Source organism: Hyla sarda, chromosome 4 (genome assembly GCF_029499605.1).
Source record: "Hyla sarda isolate aHylSar1 chromosome 4, aHylSar1.hap1, whole genome shotgun sequence".
Taxonomy (NCBI): Eukaryota; Metazoa; Chordata; class Amphibia; order Anura; family Hylidae; genus Hyla; species Hyla sarda.
The window spans coordinates 101,204,862-101,222,362 of NC_079192.1; the positions used below are offsets into that span (position 1 = coordinate 101,204,862).

Sequence of the window (17,501 nt, forward strand, 5' to 3'; positions counted from 1 at the left end):
CATCGTGTAGGGATGGTGCCGGGTTACTCCAGTGCATCGGCCATCTACTTCAATGAGAGCTGAGTTACAGTAACCCAACGCCACCTCTAAACATATGGGCCTAGATTTATCAAAGAATGCCTACAGTAGAGCTATTTTCCCATATTTATTTGGGTGATGGGTTTGACTAGCATGCATCTTATTTATCAAGAAGGTGCAGCAGGATGATGAATTTTGTGCAGCTCTGCTGTGGTGGGAAAAGCTCTACCACATACACTTTTTCTAGACGCTTGTGAGGGAGGAAGCAGACACTTCCAGGGTCCTGAATTTGGCAGGTTAGGTGTTTTTACTTACTTTCACAGAGCTGCCTGGACATTTTTTATTGCATTTTAGATGCTACAATCAAATTTGATTGCAGTGTCTAAGTGGTTAAAGCTGGGCATCACTGTGATCGGTGATGTCTGGCATTAAAGATGGGTCCTGGTGGCAGATACCCAGCTATGACCCCTGCTCAGCTCCTAAGCGCGTGTCATAGAAGGGGAGTGGGAAGCTGTCGTCCACCAGAGGTTAAAGGTTGAATTGCAGAAGGTAGAAGTGATTCTCACGCCTACTGCTAGGTGGTGTAGCTTTGCGCCTAAAAAAGTACCTTTGTGCACAAAATAGCGACTTTTGACAAAAGTGGCAAACGATAAATACGTGACGACTGTATGGTCAAAAAGAAAAAGTTCTACGGGTAGACAAAAAGAGTGAAACTGTCTATATCAAAAGGCACATAAAAGTCATTAAATATGCTGCTTGCGCCTGAACTGCGCCTAGTGCTTGCGCCTGAACTGCGCCTAAACATAGACAAAAAAAATGTTCTAAAAGCAATGATAAATCTCCCCCCATGGAGTTGAGGCAAATGGCTCTGTACACTGGGGGTAATTCATATCTGGTTTCATGTGGCATAATTCTTTCACCGATGTCTTTTCTCGGTCGTTTTTTTTTCAACTGGTATTTTGCCTATATTAATGTTTCGTGCACTACTACAACTCCCATCATGCTCAGAAACCAAACGGCGGTCTGAGCATGCTGGGAGTTGTAGTTTTGCAAGATTTGTAGGGTCACAGTTTAGAAATCACTGCACAGTGATCTCCCAACTGTGGCCTGCCAGATCTTTCAAAACTACAAATCCAGCATGCCCAGACAGCAAACGGCTGTCTCGGCATGCTGGGATTTTTAGTTTTGCAAAATCTGGAGGGCCACAGTTGGGAGATCCCTGTATAGTGATCTCCAAACTGTGACAGACATGTGGACTCACATGACCCCTGCCGCCGTTACGGGACTCACATGACCCCTGCCGCCGCTACGGGACTCACATGACCCCTGCCGCCGCTACGGGACTCACATGACCCCTGCCCCCGCTACGGGACTCACATGACCCCTGCCCCCGCTACGGGACTCACATGACCTCTGCCGCCGCTACGGGACTCACATGACCCCTGCCACCGCTACGGGACTCACATGACCCCTGCCACCGCTACGGGACTCACATGACCCCTGCCACCGCTACGGGACTCACATGACCCCTGAAACCGCCGCTACAGGACTCACATGACCCCTGAAACCGCCGCTACAGGACTCACATGACCCCTGAAACCGCCGCTACAGGACTCACATGACCCCTGCCACCGCCGCTACAGGACTCACATGATCCCTGCCACCGCCGCTACAGGACTCAAATGACCCCTGCCACCGCCGCTACAGGACTCAAATGACCCCTGCCACTGCCGCTACAGGACTCACATGACCCCTGCCACTGCCGCTACAGGACTCACATGACCGCCACCGCCGCTACAGGACTCACATGACCGCCACCGCCGCTACAGGACTCACATGACCGCCACCGCCGCTACAGGACTCACATGACCGCCACCGCAGGACTCACATGACCGCCACCACCGCTACAGGACCCACATGACTGCCGCCACTAAAGGACTCAAATGACCACCGCCGCTAAAGGACTTGCATCAACAGGTTAAAAGATCTTCAGGGGAGTGTTGGAGAGGATGCGGCAACAGGGGCACACTTTATCACATTTTATGGACCTGTCCCTTGATACAAACTTACTGGGACACTTGTCGAACCCTTATTGTAGAAGTCTTGGACATACCCCCACCATGGTCCCCACAATCTGCCCTTTTATTTTTAAACATTCAATTACTCCCACACAACATGAGAGCCCTATTATGTATAACATATATTGTTGCAAAAAATCTACTGACGGGCCTATGGAGATCCTCTGATGTTCCAACTAGGACACATATTATACATAAAATAAACACCACCTACACCTTTGAAAAGATTTTGGCCTCCGTTTCCTGCACATTCTCGTCATTTGAGAAGACATGGTTTGATTGGATAGAATCCCCTTATTGTATAAACCCATAGAGCCCTCCCTCCCTCACCTAAGGCTTTGATAACTCACACACTCCAATTACATGTCTACTAAAGGCATAAGACCTCTGTCTTCATAGGTATATAGCTCATCACCCAGAGGCTTATCCCATTATCCACAGGGCTGGACGAGCTTTATGTTTCTACTTTATGTACACTTTCCCATTTGTTGTACGTTGGATGTATGAAACATGTATCTAGTATTTTTGTCCACTGGACATTGTTTTACTGTTTATGTTTCTGATCCTTTTGGATCTTATGTTTCAATGTATCTCTTTTATGTAAAAATTCTCAATAAAAATTACTGAAAGTAACAGGTTAAAAGATCAAATAATGAAAATTTAGAAAGTAGCTGTGGACAGAGTTTTTTTATACACCAGAAAAGACCTGGTGTATAATTGCGCCTAAATAACATAGGATGCGACATAACATGCGACTTATGCTGTTTGTCGCACATGATGAATTCGTGACCACTGCAAATAAAGGGCTATATTAACACGTAGTAAAGTCGGGACTGGAAAACTGCATAAATGGTTTAGTGCAAAGATTTGTCACAGGCAGCGACAAGCGACAAAAAATGCGACAAATAGAGTAAAAAGAGGGTAAACACTTTGATGAATTCCCCCCACTGTGTTTACTTCTGGCGCCACAGCTTTGTGGCACATCTATCTGATCGGTGGGGTGGCCGAAGAGCTATTGATGGCCTAACCTTTATTTAAAAAAAAAAAAAAAAAAGCTTTAAAATGGGATAATCTCTCTACAAAAGTCTGCGTGTAGGTCTTACCTAGGGTTGGGTTCCACAAAGTATGTTAAGAAACACAAACAACCCATTTAAAAAACATAGGGGAATTTATCATTGGTTTTACCAATTGGTTTTACTTTTTGCCCAACTAGTCCTCAATTTGTCACAAATCTACACCAGCCCAGGCCCAAAACACGCATACTAGCACCATATTTATCACATGACATGCAACCATTTAATACATTTGGCAAATCAACACAAATTATTAGGTGTAATTAAAATTGTTCACCTACACCACCCTTGATAAATTCCCCCCTTTGTATCTTACTTCAAGTTTCTGTGGCAGCTTTATGCAGTTATTGGCAGCATGTTTTTTTTACTACGATATAAGGGTACTGTTACGCTGAGCGCTCCGGGTCCCCGCTCCTCCCCGGAGCGCTCACAGCATTCTCCTGTTCGCAGCGCCCCGGTCAGACCCGCTGACCGGGTGCGCTGCGATAATGTCCCCAGCCGGGATGCGATTCGCGATGCGGGACGCGCCCGCACGCGGTGCGCATCCCGACCCGCTTACCAGACTCGTTCCCCGTCTGTGCTGTCCCGGCGCGACACTGATTGGCGCATGGTTTTAATTAGTGTGTTCACCTGTGCACTTCCCTATATTACCTCACTTCCCCTTCACTTCCTTACCGGATCTTGTTGCCATTGTGCCAGTGAAAGCGTTTCCTTGTGTGTTCCTAGCCTGTGTTCCAGACCTCCTGCCGTTGCCCCTGACTACGATCCTTGCTGCCTGCCCTGACCTTCTGCTACGTCCGACCTTGCTCTTGTCTAATCCCTTGTACCGCGCCTATCTCAGCAGTCAGAGAGGTTGAGCCGTTGCCGGTGGATACGACCTGGTTGCTACCGCCGCTGCAAGACCATCCCCCTTTGCGGCGGGCTCTGGTGAAAACCAGTAGCAACTTAGAACCGGTCCACCGACACGGTCCTCGCCAATCCCTCTCTGACACAGAGGATCCACCTCCAGCCTGCCGAATCCTGACAGGTACGTTCACATGAGCAGATTTTTGTGCTGATTTTCCGCAGGCTGATATGCTGCTTTTTATTTTCTGCTGCTTATTTTATCATTGACTTACCAGCAAAAAATAAGCAGCAGAAAATAAGCAGCTAAAAATCTGCAGCAAAATCCGCTCGCATGAACGAGCCCTAAGGGTATGGTCAAACGTGCTGTATTTTGCTGCTGCTTGCTGCTGCATAATTTCCTACCCCATGAGGTCAAGGGGTGGCAAAATACACAGCCGATTTTGCTACCTATTGATTTTAAAGGGTAGGAAGATAAGCAGCAGCAAATACGCAGCAAAATATGACACGTGTGACTCATTAAAACATGCATATTTTTTGCTGCAGGACTGCTGTGACATATTTTGCTACCTGTTGAAGTCAATGGGCAGATAAATATCCTGAAGCAAATCTGCAACAGAAAATACGCACATGTGAATGTACCCTAAAAGTAGATGGCTAAAAAAAAGTAAGTGCAGACATAAAACTGCATATGTTTGTCAGTTTTTCTTGTTCTAAACATGTACTAAAATCATGATGTGAACAACACCGAGTCCTCATTCCTCACTACTGCCCCCTTTTACCACATTCTCGTAGCGGCATGCTTTTTTCTTGCTTGAGTTAATGCCTATTTCTCCCGACTCCTGACGATAGTAATAGCTAACAATACAAAACGAAAGAATCCATACGAGACAAGGGCACACGGTCTGCACTGTACACACCCTGAATCGTAAAAGTTCCTCTTTTATATCTTGGTTTCAGATTCCACAATGAACCAACACAAGGTCAATTTTGCTGATCTCTGTAGGTTTAACGGGACCAGATAGACAGGCCATATAAAGCACCTGTCAAAAAACTATGGTGGTGATGTCTATAAAAGATTTATTGCTCATCTTCTGAGAAGAATAAACTGGCTCCTTAACCCCTTAAGGACCCAGCCAATTTTTACTGTAGGACCCGGCCATTTTTTGCACATCTGACCACTGTCACTTTAAGCATTAGTAACTCTGGAATGCTTTTACTTTTCATTCTGATTCAGAGATTGTTTTTTCGTGACATATTCTACTTTATGTTAGTGATAAAATTTTGTCAATACGTGCATCATTTCTTGGTGAAAAATTCCAAAATTTGATGAAGAATTTGAAAATGTAAATTATTATTATTATTTTTTTTACTAAAATGCTTGGTTTTCCCCTAGATTTTACATTTTTACAAGGGGTAATAGGAAAAAGTGCCCCCCAAAATTTGTAACCCCATCTCTTCTGAGTATGGAAATACCCCATGTGTGGACATCAAGTGCTCTGCTGGCGCACTACAATGCTCAGAAGAGAAGAAGTCACATTTGGATTTTGGAAAGCAAATTTTGCTGAAATGGTTTTTGGGGGGCATGTCGCATTTAGGAAGCCCATATGGTGCCAGAAGAGCCAAAAAAAAAAAAAATACACATGGCATACTATTTTGGAAACTACACCCCTCAAGAAACATAACAAGGGGTACAGTGAGCCTTAACACCTCACAGGTGTTTGACCACTTTTTGTTAAAGTTGGATGTGTAAATAAAAAAAAAAAATAATAATAAAATTATTCACTAAAATGCTGGTTATTCCCCAAATTTTACATTTTTACAAGTGTTAATAGGAGAAAATTACCCCATGTGTGGACATCAAGTGCTCTGCTGGCGCACTACAATGCTCAGGAGAGGAGCTTTTGGAGAGAGAATTTGTTTGGAATGGAAGTCAGGGGCCATGTGCGTTTACAAAGCCCCCCGTGGTGCCAGAACAGTGGACCGCCCCACATGTGACCCCATTTTGGAAACTACACTCCCTCACAGAATGTAATAAGGGGTGCAGTGAGTATTTACATCTCACTGGCGTTTGACAGATCTTTGGAACAGTGGGCTGTGCAAATGAAAAATAAAATTTTTCATTTTCACGGACCACTGTTTCAAAAATCTGTCAGTCACCTGTGGGGCGTAAATGCTCACTGTACCCCTTATTACATTACATGAGGGGTGTAGTTTCCAAAATGGGGTCACATGTGGGGGGGGGGTCCATTGTTCTGGCACTATGGGGGCTTCGTAAACACACGTGGCCTTCATTTCCGGACACATTTTCTCTTCAATGGCGCTCCTTCTCTTCTGAGCATTGTAGTGCGCCAGCAGAGCACTTTACATCCACATATGGGGTATGTTCTTACTTAGAAGAAATGGGGTTACAAATTTTGGGGGGCTTTATTCCTATTTTCCCTTGTGAAAATGAAAAATTTAGGGTAACACTAGCATTTTAGTGAAACATTTTTTGTTTTTCATTTACCCATCCAACTTTAATGAAAATTCTTCAACCACCATGTGGGGTGTAAAGGCTCACTATACCCCTTGTTACATTCCATGAGGGGTTTAGTTTCCAAAATGGGGTCACATGTGGGTATTTATTGTTTTGCGTTTATGTCAAAACCGCTGTAAAATGAGCCACCCCTGCGCAAATCACCAATTTAGGCCTCAAATGTACATAGTGCGCTCTCACTACTGAGCCTTGTTGTGCGCCCGCAGAGCATTTTACGCCCACATATGGGGTATTTCTGTACTCAGAAGAAATTGTGTTACAAATTTTGGGGGTCTTTTTTTCCTTTTACCGCTTATGAAAATAAAAAGTATGGGGCAACACCAGGATGCTAGTGCAAACATTTTTTTTTTTTTTTTTACACTAACAGGCTGGTGTAGACCCCAACTTTTCCTTTTCATAATGTGTAAAAGGAGAAAACATCCCCCAAAAGTTGTAGTGCAATTTCTCCCGAGTACGGAAATACCCCATATATGGCCCTAAACTGTTTCCTTGAAATACGACAGGGCTCTGAATTGAGAGAGCGCCATGCGCATTTGAGGACTAAATTAGGGATTGCATAGGTGTGGACATAGGGGTATTCTACGCCAGTGATTCCCAAACAGGGTGCCTCCAGCTGTTGCTAAACTCCCAGCATGCCTGGACAGTCAGTGGCTGTCCAGAAATGCTGGGAGTTGTTGTTTTGAAACAGCTGGAGGCTCCTTTTTGGAAACACTGCCATACGATACGTTTTTCACTTTTATTGGGGGGGAGGGAACAGTGTAAGGGGGTGTATATGTAGTGTTTTACCCTTTATTATTCGTTAGTGTAGTGTTCTTAGGGTACATTCACACTGCCGGGGGTTTATGGTGAGTTTCCCGCCAGGAGTTTGTGCTGCGGCGAAAAATTTGCCGCAGCTCAAACTTCAAGCAGGAAACTTACTGTAAATCCCCCCGTGTGAATGTACCTTGTACATTCAGATGGGGGGGGGGGGGGGTGTCAAACCTCCAGCTGTTTCAAAACTACAACTCCCAGCATGTACTGACAGACTGTGCCATGCTGGGAGTTGTATTTTTGCAACAGCTGGAGGCACACTGGTTGGAAAACCTTCAGTTAGGTTCTGTTACCTAACTCAGTATTTTCCAACCAGTGTGCCTAAAAGCTGTTGCTAAACTACAACTCCCAGCATGTACTGATCGCCGAAGGGCATGCTGGGAGATGTAGTTATGCAACAACTGGAGGTACGCAACTACAACTCCCAGCATGCCAAGACCGCTGTTTGCTGTCTGGGCATGCTGGGAGTTGTAGTTTTGCAACATATGGAGGGCTACAGTGTAGAGACCACTGTATAGGCAACTCACCGTCTTCTGTAGGATCCAGGGAGCAGCATCACCGTCCTCTGTTGCCGCCGATCGTCGCCTCCGCCGATGTTTAAGTGGACTTCGGTACTAGTCCCTGTCGCTTTCCCCATTCTGGCAAGCCTACTGTGGGTGGGCACAACGGGGGAACTGAAAGTTAACCCTCCCACCCCCGATCTGCTATTGGTCATCGCTTCTTAATGACCAATATCAGGGATAGGAGGGGTGTTAGGGCATACCTGTACGCCCCGGGTCCTTAACTGGTTAAAGGGGTACTCCAGTGCTCCAGCGTTCTAAACATTTAGTTTAGAACGCTCAGAGCTGGAGGCCGTGATTGTGACATCATGGCCACGCCTCTCGTGATGCCACTCCACACCCCCTCCATTCATGTCTATGGGAGGGGGGGTGTCAGCTGACACGCCCCCTCCTATAGTCATGAATGGAGGGGTTGTGCCATGACATCACGACCACTGCTGCAGGAACCTAGTGTTTGTTAAAGGGGTATTCCTGTGGAAAACTTTTTTTTTTTTTTAAATCAACTGGTGCCAGAAAGCTAAACAGATTTGTAAAATACTTCTATTAAAAAATATTTATCCTTCCAGTACTTATTAGCAGCTGTATGCTACAGAGGAAATTCTTTTTGAATTTCTTTTTTGTCTTGTCCACAGTGCTCTCTACTATACATTACCATAAAATATATATAATTATTAAATATATACATATATTATTATTATTAGAGATAGACTTGAGGAGAGGTGACTACGGGCTGTCCCACCTGAGGAACCCTACCTGAACGTAGTAACTCTGACTTTGGGGACCTCTACACTAGGTACGGTATGCAATACGGTACCGGGATACCACATTTAACCATTGCAGTGTGTAAAGTCTGAGATATCCACAACAGGAAACCTGAAAATCTGCATTATGCCCTCAACTCCCTAGAGATCTGTTCCACAGTGTGTGAATGGCTTCTGTAAAACCTTTTGCTACATGTAGTGTATTATATTCAGGGTGAATCTCTGCTGCCAGAGGCAAACTATGGAAAGGCGCACCCTATATACATTAAGTTTACTCCCTGGCTGGATCTTTGTCTCGCTCTTCCATAGACTTAGAGCAGTGAGCAGCAAGATCTCTACAAGCAGGGAGTGAACAGCAATGCCAGGCACCGCACCTCTCCCTGCTTGTTCTTGCTCATCAGTGGGGGTCTCAGCTCTGAGACATGTCACCCAGACTTTTTCCAAATTGACATGGACAATTAAAAAACCTTAAACTTTTTAAACAAAATAAGTATGTTTAAAATTGATGCATTCTGACCCCTATAACTTTCTCATTTTTCCATAAACAGGGCTGTATGAGGGCTCATTTTTTGCGCCATGTTATGTCGTTCTTCACATATATGACTTTGTAATCACGTTTTTTTCTGAAATGTGATTAAATTCAGCAATTTTAAGTTTTTCTTTTTACGTTTACATTGTTCACCGTATGAAACAATTTACATTTTATTATAATAGCTGGGACATTTATGCACATAGCATATCAAATATGTAGACTTATTTGTTTATTTAGTAAAATGGGAAAAGAGGGGAACTTAAATTTTTACTGGGGAAGGGGCTTACATACGGTACTTTTACTGAATTATTGAAGCTTTTTTTTTTTTTTTTTAACCAGCGCTCCAGTGGCCCTGTGTCTGTACGCCCTTCATAATACTTCCGATGCCGTGATCAGTATTGAAGATTATTGTCGGGCATCAGTGTGACCGCTGATGTCCACCATTACTGGCAGGTCCCTGGCTGCTGATAGCCGTGCATGAAGTAAGCGCAACTCCTGCAGTCGCTTTATGTACAAGACGTAAATGTACATCCTGGTACGTTAGGTACCAGGGCATTTTTAGTTTCCTCAGACAGCTATTTTGTCTCTGCTAATGTGAACAAAGAACAGGGAATAAAACTGGTGTTAAAAGGCTGATAAATCCCTTTTTAAAATAAAGAATTATAAAATGAACGTACCGTGTAAATAAAAGGTAAAAATACCTTAAAACCGAAAGCAGTGGTGGCGTTCTTAAAATGTAGCTGTTCTGGTCTGTAACCTTCTGCTCTGTAAACCACCCACGTGAGCTGCTGTTTTGCTACAGTAACGCCTTCATTTTTGCAAACAATTTGCATGTTTGGCCACAATAAGCTGGAATACTTTATGGTGAGAGTCAGAGTAACATTTGTTTATCTACTAGAACAGTGGTCTCCAACCTGCGGACCTCCAGATGTTGCAAAACTACAACTCCCAGCATGCTGGGAGTTGTAGTTTTTCAACATCTGGAGGTCCGCAGGTTGAAGACCACAGTACTAGATCTTCTCTCTGCGCCAATAGATATCTTCACATTACTTCATGATTCATTCCAGCTTTATTGAAAACAAAAACTAAACATGATCTCACACTTACTAAGCCAACTGTGATGTAGACGTGTCCTCCACGGGAGTTCTAGTCCGACAGATCCACAAAGCTCTAAAGGGCCCCTGGTCAAAAGTTCTGGATTTTGATGCAGATTCTAGGCCAAATTTACTAACTTGCTGCATTCAATACATGATTCAATACATGTAACGGGATTTTTGCAACCGTGTTCACATGCATTACAAACAAATCTGCACAGGTTTCTGGCTGTACCAAAGGAAAAAAAAATGTCTACTAAAGTGTACTGTGACACAGAGTCGGGGGGGGGGGGGGGGGGAGAGAATGCACTAAGGAAGCAGCTGGAACATCTGCATGGAAATCTGAATTTTAGTTTTGGATTACTGCAACAGATCCTCCTGTAAATGCATACTAGATTTGCCTATTGAAAAACAAAGACATATGACTATAGCCTTAGTCTATGTTCACATGCCGGAATTTCTGAGCTTAATGCGGCAGAAAAATTCTGCTCGGAAATTTCGTTGCAGCAGAGTCCCATTGTTTTCAATGGGATCCTGCTGCGCTGTGCACATTTTGGAATTTTCGTGGCGGAAACATCTACTACAGAAATTCAGATTCCAGTTTCTGCAAAAAGAATTAAAGATGATGTCCAGCAGTAATAAACTTATCCCATATCTGAAGGAGCCCCCGCAAACTCCCATACAGGACCCCGGCTCTGCTCTGTTAGAGTGAATTTTGTACCCAACACGTCAGCTGGTCGAAACAAGCCCCCTCCATTCATCTCTATGGAGAGGAGGAGACACACAAATGCTGCGTCCCCAGCCTCTCCAATAGAAATGAAAGGAGGGGGCTTGTTTGGATCAGCTGTCCTGCTGTGCACGAAACATCACACACAGGAGCTGAGTTGGGGCCAAGCCAGGGCCCCGTACAGCAGAACACGAGGGGGTCTGAACACCGCAATCAGACCGGCGGATAGGGAATGTTTATTACTAGAGATGAGCGAACTTACAGTAAATTCAATTCGTCACGAACTTCTCGGCTCGGCAGTTGATGACTTTTCCTGCATAAAATTAGTTCAGCTTTCAGGTGGGCTGGAAAAGGTGGATACAGTCCTAGGAGACTCTTTCCAATGACTGTATCCACCTTTTCCAGCCCACCGGAGCACCTGAAGGCTGAACTAATTTACGCTGGATAAGTCATCAACTGCCGAGCCGAGAAGTTCGTGACGAATCGAATTTACTGTAAGTTCGCTCATCTCTATTTATTACCGCTGAACATCATCTTTAACATAATCTGCTTGGAAATGAATTTCCATCTATGGAGACGGCCCATTTCCTAGAAGTCCCTGCTTAACTCCTCTAAAATACACCCGAATACAATACAGACACCAGACGGATGCTATTCAAGTCAATTAGATCCGTCAGGACCCAGTGGTGTCAGATGTGCTCCAACCCATCCAAATGTCGGAGCACAATGGCAGAACCTAGGCTAAAAGAGCTACATTTTGACAAAAAAAAAAAAAAATTTAAATTGCTCAAAAACAAAAGCTGTCACGAGATACAGTTATGGCCGTAAATGTTGGTACCCGTACAATTTTTCAAGAAAATGAATTATTTCTCACAGAAAAGGATTGCAGTAACACATGTTTTGCTATACACATGTTTATTCCCTTTGTGGGTATTTGAACTAAACCAAAAAGGGTGGAAAAAAAGCAAATTGGACATAATGTCACACCAAACTCCAAAAATGGGCTGGAGAAAATTATTGGCACCCTTAACTTGGTTGCACAACCTTTGGAAAAAATAACTGAAATCAGTCGCTTCCTATAACCATCAATAAGCTTCTTACACCTCTCAGCCGGAATGTTGGACCACTCTTCCTTTGCAAAAGGCTCCAGGTCTCTTATTGGAAGGTGCCTTTTCCCAACAGCAATTTTAAGATCTCTCCACAGGTGTTCAATGGGATTTAGATCTGGACTCATTGCTGCCACTTCAGAACTCTCCAGCGCTTTGTTACCATCCATTTCTGGAGGCTTTTTGACGTATGTTTGGGGTCATTGTCCTGCTGGAAGACCCAAGATCTCGGATGCAAACCCAGCTTTCTGACACTGGGCTGTACAGTGCTACCCAAAATCTGTTTGTAATCCTCAGATTTCATGATGCCTTGTACACATTCAAGGGACCCAGTGCCAGAGGCAGCAAAACAACCCCAAAACATCACTGAACCTCCACCATATTTCACTGTAGGTACTGTGTTCTTTTCTTTGTAGGTCTCATTCCGTTTTCGGTAAACAGTAGAATGATGTGCTTTACCAAAAAGCTCTATCTTGGTCTCATCTGTCCACAAGATGTTTTCCCAGAAGGATTTTTGGCTTACTCAAGTTCATTTTGGCAAAATGTAGTCTTGCTTTTTCATGTCTCTGTGTCAGCTGTGGGGTCCTCCTGGGTCTCCTGCCATAGCGTTTCATTTCATTTAAATGTTGATGAATAATTTGTGCTTACACTGATGCTCCCTGAGCCTGCAGGACAGCTTGAATATCTTTGGAACTTGTTTGGGGCTGCTTATCCACCATCTGGACTATCCTGCGTTGACACCTTTCATCAATTTTTCTCTTCCGTCCAAGCCCAGGGAGATTAGCTACAGTGCCATGGGTTACAAACTTCTTGATAATGTTGCGCACTGTGGACAAAGGCAAATCTAGATCTCTGGAGATGGACTTGTAACCTTGAGATTGTTGATATTATTCCACAATTTTGGTTCTCAAGTTTTCAGACCATTTTCTTCTCCTCTTTCTGTTGTCCATGCTTAGTGTGGCACACACAGACACACAATGCAAAGACTAAGTGAACTTCTCTCCTTTTTATCTGCTTTCAGGTGTGATTTTTATATTGCCCACACCTGTTACTTGCCCCAGGTGAGTTTAAAGGAGCATCACATGCTTGAAACAATCTTATATTTCCTCAATTTTGAAAGGGTGCCAATCATTTTGTTCAACCCATTTTTGGAGTTTGGTGTGACATTATGTCCAATTTGATTTTTTCCCTCCCTTTTTTGGTTTAGTTCCAATACACACAAAGGGAATAAACATGTGTATAGCAAAACACTTGTTACTGCAATCCTTTTCTGTGAGAAATAGTATAAAAATCTATCTACACAAAGCTCCATTAGCATGTCTCATGCCTTTGGCTGTCCGGGCATGCTGGGAGTTGTAGTTTTGCAACAGCTCAAGACACTCTGATGGGGAAACACTGCTCTATAGAGTTAGATGAGAGGGTACAGAGAATTGCCTCTGTATAGCCCACCGAACCTTCAATTTAGCAGGATGGCGAAGAGGCATATTAACAGCTGGATAGATTGTTACAGTCAGAGTATTTCTGCACATAAAGATATGAAATGATAAGCAATGTAAAGTATAAGGCTGCGGTCACACCACAACCAAAGAGCACAGCAAGAAAAACAATGTCGCAATACTGAAGTTTTATTGTAGACTTTTTGTTTCCTTTTTGAATAGTTCTAGGAATTTTCCCTAGTACTGATCCAATAGTAGGAAGAGGTCACATTACTGCAAGTTCACTCGAATATATATTGGCCACTCCACTTCCCCTTACAAAGTCCATAGCTAGAATATGTGATCACTTTCTGATAGGTGATGGTCCGACGGCCGGGACCCTGAAGAGATGATAAGGCCTGCAACTCCTTAAAGATTTTTTCCTAATAGAGTGGCGCTGCCAGCCACTGTCTGGGCCGCAACGGCAGCGCACTCGTAATCATTTCACACTTTGTGGTTTTTTATCATCTATTGCAGTTTTACCACTGACAAATCTGCATCATAGACAAACAACATTTCAACAACAGCAATTGAAAAAAATAAAAAAAAATAAAAAAAACAATTGCAGTCCCTGAAGCTTTATACGAGTGGTTCTGCCCCTTTTTTTCTCCTTAAAGGGTACACTGGCTCGAATTTAATTAATTTTTTAAATCATACCCATGCTGATGGCATAATAAAAAAAAGTGTCTACTGTATTGCTGCCCCGACCTCTGCTGTGATCCTATTGGATCTGGTGCCTGAGATGTCACAGTGCAGGTCAGTATCCTGTCTTGACCTGTGACTGACTGTGCGGCAATGTGATTGTATTGAACCTCAGCCCTGGTATTCTTTCTGGTATCTGGGCCCAATACATTACATTGCTGCTTATTGAATCAATGGCCAAGGTGGAACACTGCCATGATCAATACTGATCCCAGCACCTAAAGAAGTTGTGGTATCTGATGAGTCATTGGACCACCTGCAGCGAGATAGTAGGGATCCGATGAGTCAAGATGGCAGCTCCTGGCCGGCTCAGGTGATCTTCTTTTATAGTCTATAGAAGTAGATCGCCAATAGCACTGACCAGTTCAATGCCTATGCATAGCACTGAACAGTATTAGCAATCATAAGATTGCTATAAAAATTCCACTACAAGGACTTAAAACATGTAATAAAAAAAAGTTAATACATATGAATAAGCCCCTCCCTTAATAAAAAAAAAAAAAAAAAAAAGAAATGACCCTCGTTCCATTTTACAAATAAATAAAAATGTAAATCCATTAAACAAACATATTTGGTACCACCATGTGTGGAAGTGTCTGAACTATTAAAAATATAATGTTAATAATCCCGTACTGTGAACAGCATAAACGTAAAAAATAAATACCAAAGTAAAAAAAAAACTGCTGATCTCTGGTCACATTACATCCTTCAAAAATAAATAAATAAAAACTGATCAAAAAGTCACATATAAATGCAAAAGTGACAGCACAAAAAAATGAACCCTAATATAGCTCTGTATACTAAAAAATAAGAAAATTATAGGGGTCAGAATAGAACTATTTTAAACATACTAATTTTCTTACAAAAAGTTAAACTTTTCTGAAAGTAGTACAATAATAGATGAACATGTAACTATGGGTATCATTTTGACCATATTGACCCACAGAATAAATAGAACATGTCAGTTTTAGGCTTTATTCACACTGACTTTCATAAGAAGCGCATACTTGCGCATAAGAAGCACATACTTGCGCATAAAAAGCGCATACTTGTGCATAAAGCGCATACTTGTGCATAAAAAGCGCATACTTGTGCATAAAGCGCATACTTGTGCATAAAAAGCGCATACTTGTGCATAAAGCGCATACTTGTGCATAAAAAGCGCATACTTGTGCATAAGAAGCGCATACTTGTGCATAAGAAGCGCATACTTGTGCATAAGAAGCGCATACTTGTGCATAAGAAGCGCATACTTGTGCATAAGAAGCGCATACTTGTGCATAAGAAGCGCATACTTGTGCATAAGAAGCGCATACTTGTGCATAAGAAGCGCATACTTGTGCATAAGAAGCGCATACTTGTGCATAAGAAGCGCATACTTGTGCATAAAAAGCGCATACTTGTGCATAAAAAGCGCATACTTGTGCATAAAAAGCGCATACTTGTGCATAAAAAGCGCATACTTGTGCATAAAAAGCGCATACTTGTGCATAAAAAGCGCATACTTGTGCATAAAAAGCGCATACTTGTGCATAAAAAGCGCATACTTGTGCATAAAAAGCGCATACTTGTGCATAGAAAGCGCATACTTGTGCATAAGAAGCGCATACTTGTGCATAGAAAGCGCATACTTGTGCATAGAAAGCGCATACTTGTGCATAAGAAGTGCAATCCAGTGCAGAAGATCATCAAGTAACCCTCAGAAAGAAGTGCCCATAAGCTGACTGTGCCCCCTGCCCATCTCGCCGGGACCACTGACCTGTCTCCCCCCGGTGTCGCAGTCAGCGGTAGGTCCGGTCACGGCACCTCATCCCGTCTGCACAGGGCTCTGTCTGCACTTCCTCAATCCCTATGGGGAGGAGCGAGTGTGGCGATTTCCTAGAGATGGAGGATGGCGGGCGGGCTGGAGTTCCGCTATTAGGTGCCGACTGCCTCCATCAGGGAAGTCGCGACACTCGTGATGCTGTGTTCAGACTGGTAGGACTGTACCAGGAAATCGCATCGTCTGCACAGACGCATAGAATCTCGGTCTGCTAATATCGCCTAGCTGTAGAGATGAGGAATAGAAGCCATACTGCTGCTGCTGAGGGGTTTTCATTGCCCAGTGTCGTTTTGTATTGACCCCCTTAACAAAATACACCAGATTTTACCACAACTTTAATGGTGCCCCCCCCCCCCCCAACCTGTGGCCCTCCAGCTGTTGAAAAACGCCATCTCCTATCAAGTCCTGATAGCAGTGTTTCCCCGCCTGCAGTTCTCTAGCTGTTGGAAAACTACTACTCCCATCATGTTCTCTATAGCAGTGTTCCTCAACTTATGGTTTTCTAGCTCAGCCTCCAGCAGTTGCAAAACTACAACTCCCAGCATGCCCGGACAGCCGTTGGCTGTCCGGGCATGCTGGGAGTTGTAGTTTTGCAACAGCTGTTTGAAAACTACAACTGGCATCATGTTCTGACAGCAACAGCTGAAGTGCAACAAGTCGGGGAACACTCTGGCCTTCATTTACTAAGCTCTTTTGTATTTTTTTTTTTTTTGTGCAACATGAAGATGCCATAATACACAAAAAAAACTTCACAAAACCCTAAAAAAGGGGAGTGGCAACAATTTGGCATAAGAAAGCGACGTGTTTATGCATGTTTTCTACAAAAAAAAATATGACGGCATGCATGCACTATTTCTCCCATTACCATCTTCCGTCACAAAATAACGGGCGTTATTAATAACGGGTTAAAACGGCTATTAGAAAAATCCCATAGACTATAATGGGATTTTGTAACGGCTGTATAGGATTTTTTAACTCCCGTTTTCAGCTGATTTTTAGAAGGAACTTCGTACGGTCATTTTGTAGTGTGAAACAAGTGTAAACAAAATCCCTACAACCCCACATTACCCAATCCTTTCACTTCTGACCTTTGGGAATATTTCGGTTTTGTTTTTTCCAAGTGATTTTGCTTGGTACTAGTTTCCCTTGTTATATATAAACGTGTGTGCAATCATTCATTTGGAATGTTATTTCGAATTTTTATTGTTGGGGAAGAAATATATTTTTTTTTAAAATCCAACATGCTTTGAAATTGTGATTAAAAACGCCCACAGACACTCACGCAATAATAAAAGTGGGGGGGGGGGGGTGGGGGTGGGGGGGAACCACATGGGAGATTTGTCAAAACCTGTAAAGAGGAA

At 43.3% G+C, this 17,501-nt stretch overlaps 1 protein-coding gene across 3 annotated transcripts in view; it reads right to left on the reverse strand.

The window, feature by feature from the left end:
- The window catches only part of LRRK1 (leucine rich repeat kinase 1), a 133,662-nt gene extending 117,263 nt beyond the window's left edge, over positions 1-16,399 (reverse strand). For 2 of the 3 annotated variants that reach the window (XM_056571789.1, XM_056571785.1), the window contains exon 1: positions 16,078-16,399. The gene's annotated coding sequence lies outside the window, so the exon portion shown is untranslated. Of the gene's footprint in view, positions 1-9,891; positions 9,909-16,077 lie in introns of those variants that run through there. The other variant, XM_056571787.1, reaches the window with a different exon arrangement.
- Between the last annotated feature and the right edge of the window lie 1,102 nt (positions 16,400-17,501).